This window comes from Papaver somniferum, chromosome 11 (assembly GCF_003573695.1).
Source record: "Papaver somniferum cultivar HN1 chromosome 11, ASM357369v1, whole genome shotgun sequence".
NCBI classification, from domain to species: domain Eukaryota; kingdom Viridiplantae; phylum Streptophyta; class Magnoliopsida; order Ranunculales; family Papaveraceae; genus Papaver; species Papaver somniferum.
Genome location: NC_039368.1, coordinates 136,541,393 through 136,548,705, shown reverse-complemented (window position 1 = coordinate 136,548,705; position 7,313 = coordinate 136,541,393). Strand labels below are relative to the sequence as shown.

Below are 7,313 nucleotides of genomic sequence, written 5' to 3'. Positions count from 1 at the left end.
CGACGGCCAGAAATCCGTTGATTTTCAACGGCTCATTTTCAAAGTAGCAGATGGTGGTGTTATATGTCTCGGAATACGCTCATTTTTGGTAGGCATGTAGAACTTGGTAAGAGGAACATATCCCCAAAATATTAGCTTCAAATCCGCTACAGTTTGGTTTTTATTCGCAAAAATGATGCCCAACGTGTGGTATAGTGTGATAATAAAAGTTTGAGGGGATCCCTCCTCATTAATTTATTTTTAAATCTTGGAGAATCTTATTAGTTAATGCCAGCGCGCGTGGACCCTAGTTATGAGTATATGATTACCGAGAAAAACCATTACAAATATATTCATCAGTAAATCAAACCACAATGTAATAGAGATGAAAATGGGTAGTAGTTCCTCAACGAAGATAGTCATGGCTTTGGTTCTTTCTTTTTTGCTTCTTGGTCATTTCTGTGCGGAGGCAGAAGGAAGGATAAATGGTTAGTATATACTTATTACGAACTATACATTTTACTTTTTCTTTAAATCAAAATCCTTTATCTATCACCCGTGCCAAATACCGCGAACAATAAATTACGATTAATGACATATGATGCAGATGAAGCAGCAACACCAACAGTATGTTTCCAGCAACAAGAAAGATGTCCGAGTGGTCAGGATTGTAATAGTTGTTGTAAGTCATCATTGGGTTACTCCCGAGGAGGCGTTATGCTGCTAGGATCTTGTTGTTGCATTGAGGGTTCCATGAAGGTCTAAATTCATTACAATAGTTTGCTAATAAGAACATCTCCAATGGGAATATGATATGGTTCCTCCATGAAACGCAATGTAAAAGCAAAAAACCTTTAATCAAGGAAGATAAAATAAATCATCTCTAATCGTGGTGTTTTATATACATTTCTATAAATTTAATAGTGATTCTACACAGACCCTATAGAAAGAAACCATAGAAAAACCGCCCCTCAAATGGGGACGAATCCCACCCCTCTATGAATTAGTAGGGTGCCATTTTTAGGCCCCACCATTGACAAAAATGTGAGGATTTTTTCTGCATGGCATTTTCATGTGGTCCGTGAAGAGTGTTTTGGATAAGTTTACAAAATAACTAATTTAGAAAGAATCAACGACATCCTTTAAGCAAACCTCTTAAACAAGAGGATAAAGCCGAGGATGTGATCGAAATAGCCAACCATATCACCTACATATTTCTGTTGCCGTTGGAGAGGATTTTTTTATTAACATAAAGAAATCCAATTAAGGTGGCCTAAAAAACTAAAAAGACAACTCAATCTCGTTTGAGACTCTCTAAGCCTCTAAGTAGTTGGAGTTGTAAAAGAAAAAAGAAACATAAATTAACATCATCTTGAACAGAAATGGTTCTTTTCAGCCGTTTATTGAAGTGAAACAGTACTGAATCCGTCAGACTCATAGCACTGGGTGATTGGATCATATGCTACCAACAACTCAAAAATTCAAATTTGAATCAGAAAGTAAAGCTATCATCACAGAATATGATAAATAACAACAATGAGTTAGACTTGTGCTAAGGTGCAAGAAATTGTACTGGTCTTGCATACCCCCCTCACACTTGTTGGTTACCATAATCTCATGTGTTAGAAATTCCCGTGCCTAACTAATCTCGAAAACCGGCTTGCAAGGTTAGGATTGTCCATGGCTTATTGAGCATGGATCCTAGGTTGCCCTAGACGATGTGGTACTATTTAACATCCCCCTCAATGACTAGGGCTACACTGAACTGATGGGTATGACAGCCGCTGACTGGACTACACTGACAGGTATGATACGAAAGCCGCTGACTGGGCTACACTGATGGGTGATACGGAAACCACGGACACACGGATGGACATGGGTGGGTTGAGAGGGGCCTGACTCTGATACCATGTTAGAAATTCCCGGACCTAACTAACCTCGAAAACCGGCTTGCAAGGTTAGGATTGCCCATGGCTTATTGAGCATGAATCCTAGGTTGCCCTAGACGATGTGGTACTATTTAACATCATGAATATATGCTGATTGGTTTAGATAAAAATGGATACGATATGAAATGATTCGTAACAATTTTGAAGAATGTAACATTCACCACACCAACAATTTATTAACAATCATATGAATGGTAATACTGATACATTTCCAACAATTTCAAAAATGGAAAACAAAACAAAAAGACCATCCAATGGTAGTACTATTAGGTGAGTTAAAAGAAGTGAGTTGTGAACATCACATGCCATTATTTGTAAGTCACAAATTGTCTTCAGAGAACCCGCCACTTGAAAATGTAAAATCATTTGGTTTATTGCTTTTCTGATATTTTTCATATAATACATGCACCCATTTTCAGCATATTTTTATCTGAAGATTGTACCTATTCAAGGATGAAGCATTTTGGATTTAAATGGCAAGTCCAGCGCAATTGTAGACTTTTTATAGATTTTGCTCGCGGTGGGACATTCAACAGGAGATGGGTTAGAGTTTCTTCATCCTGATTGCAAAAAGTGCATTGTATATCAAAAACTATTATGGGATTTATACAAAAATACGCCTGTTTTTTTTTTATGGTTTACAAAACTAAGCTTGTTTTTTTATTTCTTACAAAATTAGACTAGTTTTGACCAAAAAAGATGGATAGAAAGTTATCCCCGTTAAGTGGACCTAAAAAGATCTAATTGTCCTTGGAATCGGTCATTGATAGCTGACTCGACGATTTGACTCTGTACCCATCATTGAATATTGCATACATGGCACTATATAATATGTGGCACCATCTTTCAAGCCTTTAATGCAACAATTAGTTATATCATCTTAAGCTCAACCGTGCTTAAAACATTTCAACAACATCACCCATTTCAGTTACACGGCAAAACACTGATCTTCAATAGCACAACCTCAAAACCATCTCAAACCACCTGTTTCAACCTCAAACACCACAGAATCACCCAACTTATCTCCAAAACTGCATCTGCACCATTTTCTTGAATTCACGCAAACCCATCTTTGTTTTCTCAACTACACAACCTGACAACCACCTAACCTGCAATGCCATAACAGCACCAGAACCCATCTGCTCAACATTCAACACCCTACAAAGTCAGGATAAGAGCCATGACCTGCAATTTCATCTTAAACTCAACTATACCTTCCATCTCTGTTCATACCAATAACACCATCAAACCATAGTTCAGAATTTCTAAAATTTACCTTGCACATTAAATAAAATTAAAATAAAATTCAATCCCAAGTTTTCATTTTGATCAGTAAACAAAAGACATAAGTCAATTAGCGAATTTACTTAGTTGGTGACTCCGTCTTTGTCTATTTGGTAATCTTTGAAGAACAATAGAATAGTAAACGAAATCGAATAACCTGATGATGGGATTGATATGTTGATTTTGCTTGTAATCTTTGCACATCCACGAGATATCCTTGTATGAGATTTTGACGATAAATTGACTAGTCAGCGCGAAATATTGCCTGACATAACGGATTTGGATGGAATCCGTTCAATAGGCTTAGTTTTGTAAGAAATAAAAAAAGAGGCTTAATTTGAAAACGAGGGTCCAGAAGACCTGTAAGTGTATATATTCCAACTATTATTCAATCTGTTTATATCCTGGGGAAGTTGACTGCAATGTAATTGTGTAATCCTTTTCTTTAGTGAAAATATGGATCTTAGGGATAATATCATTGACGTTCTAAGATTTTCTTCAGGGAAACTCATGAATAGACGAGGAAGAGGGACTTTCCTCTATTAACAACTTCTTTTGTCTTAAAAGAGATAGAGTTGGATCGAAAAGGAAAAAAGAAATACAAGAAGAGGAGGCGCCTAAGTGCGTACAAGAGGTAAAGCAGAAGCAAACCCAAGCACAGAGAAAATGCATCAACTAGGCCAGACACCTAGACGCCGCAAAAACTAACAACAAACCGAAAAGGGGCTTTCATCTCGTTTTCTTAGCAGGAGTTCTCTTATCTACCAAGCTTCAGGGGCCGATGTATGCACAGGCTTCCCCTGGCTGAAGCTAGAGGTCAATCAAACAAAAAATATTTTTCTAAGGTAGTAAATGATAGCTTAATTTTGTCAAACCCAGCTACACATAGAGTCAATCCAGGGTAGGAATTTAGTGTCAAGCCAGGGTAAGGAATTTTGTTGAGAGGTTCTTAAAAGAAGTATGCAATTATGGATAAGAGAAGTTGTTCTTTTCTTCAATTAATTCCATCGGAACTCAGTAGATGTGGTAATGGTTCGTAAGTGATGTTTTCCATTGAATGCGCTTATAGTTTTTGAAAAAATTACTCATCCGAGTCAGATCTCTGCACATTACTAATGAAGACGACATCGACATGTGTTACTGGGATTGAAAACATAGATTGTTCCATCAATCTCCAATGGAACAGAATCCGGGAGCTGTTAAATTCCAGTGATGGAGGGAGTTCCATGACGCTTTCGGGTTTGTTAAACTCCACTGATGGGTTATGGTCTTGTTGTGGAAGTAAAAGAATATTTATCTTCACTAGAAATCACATTGAGAAACTAGATCCACAATTACTAAGAAGTGGAAGGATGAATATGAAAATAAACATGAGCTTTTGTTCATTTGAAGCATTGAAGGGTTTGCTAAAAAACTATGGAGCAAGTGATATGGTTTTCTTTGCGTCTGTGAAAGGTATGGAGCAAGTGATATGGTTCATTTTAGAGCTTTTTGTTTTATGTGTGCTTCCGTTTGCGATCCTGTGTCCTTTCTTTGCACTTTTCTTGATTTCAGATTCTTATTTAAATTGAAAGAGTGATCTGGTTTCTGTATTATGTTTCTGTCATCCTTATAGCGTCTCCCAAATATGTGTATACATAACTGTTGTGTATGGATCGTACCTGCATAAGAGCTAAACCCCCACAACATGCAAGAACAGTAGAGTCAGTAGTTCACCATCGCAAATTAATCTATAATCGTTATATATCTTTTGTCCGGTTTAGTTATTGGCAGTTGGTGCCGAAGAGAAAACCTTATACACTGCATACACAATCGTGTTATTAAAGAATTTGCAGTTAGAATTGAAAAATGCACTCAGTATAGACAAAATGATCCCCTATATTTTTAGAACAAAGTGTAATACGATCATTTATGAACACCGGCAGTTTGGCACACAAAAAAGTTTCACTTAACAGCGTGCCTTTCATAAAATCCTTTAATTTTTTGAACGAATGCTATTCATAAACTGATGACTTGAGTGGTTTCTATAACAGAAAATCTACTTTGTTGTTTTGGGGCTTGCCTGTGATTTTGCTAATCCGATATGCATTTATTGGGGTGCATTCCTTAGTGATACTTCTAGTAGTGCTTGGCCCATCATGAAACACATTGAGAAGCTGCTGCCCATATCACCCGGAAAAGATTGTCAAAAAGGGACATGATATACAATTATGCTAATAGGACATCCGATGTTCTTTTAATAGGTAATCTTCTTATTTGTCTAGCACCGTAAAAAAAAATTTATAAGTGCATAATTTTTTTTCCAAACCACCCCAAATCTTTAATCCTGATTACGTCACTGCCAAACTTGTCATTGCAAGAGACCGCATGCAATTCAGTTTAAGATGTTGGCAACATCTACAGGGTTGCCTCTAAGAAGCACATAAAAGAGTATAAAGTTGCATAAACTTGTTTAACTATTTTTGTACATTCAAGGGTCTCCCACCATGGGTCCTCCCTAATATTAAAGCCCATGGACGGCCCGCCCAATGTTTGGTTCAGGGCGCTTACATATATAAAGGAAAGAGAAGGGCATAAATCAGGGCGGAGCTAGGATTTTACGAGAGGGTGCAAGAAAAAAAAATCTGAAAAAACTAGGTATCAACACACTTGCAAGTCTCATGTGCAGTCTCCTGTGATTTGTGTTTATGGGAGAAAAAGAGTTTGGTTAACGTATTTGCTTTTGGGCTTTAGTTTGGGATGGGGTGCATATATTGGACTTTTAGGGGTGCAAATGTTTATATATATATTCTTTAGCTTTAGAAATGGAGGACTTGGTTAAAATTTTGAAAATCAAGGGGGTGCAGTTGCAACCCTTTGTAATGGGCTGCCTCCGCCCCTGGCATAAATTCTGGTTTCTTTACCCCCAAATTTGTGATACAAAACTGAGCGGTGAGAATGGCGAAAGAAAAAGCAAAGGGCAAGAGTGAAATTGAATGGATTGAGAATTTGAGAAGTAACATTTAACTTTAGTTTTCTGGGACCACTTTTCTCTTAACTTCTTCTGATGACAAGTGTTATGTGGACCATTTCACTATACTTCTTTTGTTGACAAGTGTCATGGGGACCATTTCACTCCACTTTCCTTATTGACAAGTGTCATGAGGACCACTTTGATTGATTAGTTCTCTTAATTTCCTTAATTTTCTCTAAAAACAAAACCAGCCTATTAAAAAGTAATGGAGGGAATACAAATCATGTTAAATAGACTAGAATTATTGATCATGAAAATCGAAACAACTGCATTATGGCAAATTGATCTTATTTTAGAGTAATAATATCTTGAGAATCATATGGTAACAACTGCATTATGGCAAATTGATCTTATTTTAGAGTAATAATATCTTGAGAATCATATGGTAACAAATGCCATAGATCACGCATTAAATTTTGATTACCGAAAACCCATTATAAATGCGTTCTTCCTCGGTCAATCAAACGACAAAAGATAAAAATGGGAAGTTCCTCAATGAAACTAGTCGTGGTGGCTCTGATTCTATCTTTATTGCTTCTCGGTGGTTTCTTAGCTGAAGCAGCAGGGAGGATTAATGGTTAGTATGTATATATTTAGTTTCAAAAGTTCTTAATTATAAAAATTCAATATTTGTTTTTCTCTTTTGACAATCTTAAGTAATGTAGATCGATAAAATATGATCAATAGCGATCCATTAGATAATCTATGGATGATTTTTTTTTTTTTTTAACACTATGCAGATGATGCAGCAGCAGCAACACTAGCAGTAACAGCAGACAAAGAAAGAAGATGCGTCTACCAAGATAAAAGATGTGAAAGTACTCAAGAATGTGATAGTCGCTGCAAATCACTAGGTTATCCTCGTGGTGTATGTTTTATCGCTGTAGAATATTGTTGTTGTCGTCCAAAGAAGTAGCCATGAATGATGAAGCTAACAGGAAAGAACTAAAAATAATTGAAAATTATGTTATTTATAAGTAGTTTATTTTTAAGTTTTCTTGGTGGATAAATTTATGGTGCTGACCAGTTTGAACTTTGGTCATTGCCGGTAACTGGCCGTCTAGCCCAGCAGTCGTAATATATTCAAA

General features: G+C 36.6%; 1 long non-coding RNA gene across 1 annotated transcript; it reads left to right on the top strand.

Moving 5' to 3' along the window:
- The first annotated feature begins 348 nt into the window (after window positions 1-348).
- Window positions 349-881, top strand: LOC113321277. The gene is made up of 2 exons (XR_003346587.1): window positions 349-467; window positions 587-881. It is a non-coding gene; the product is annotated as an uncharacterized LOC113321277 (long non-coding RNA).
- Window positions 882-7,313: the final 6,432 nt, after the last annotated feature.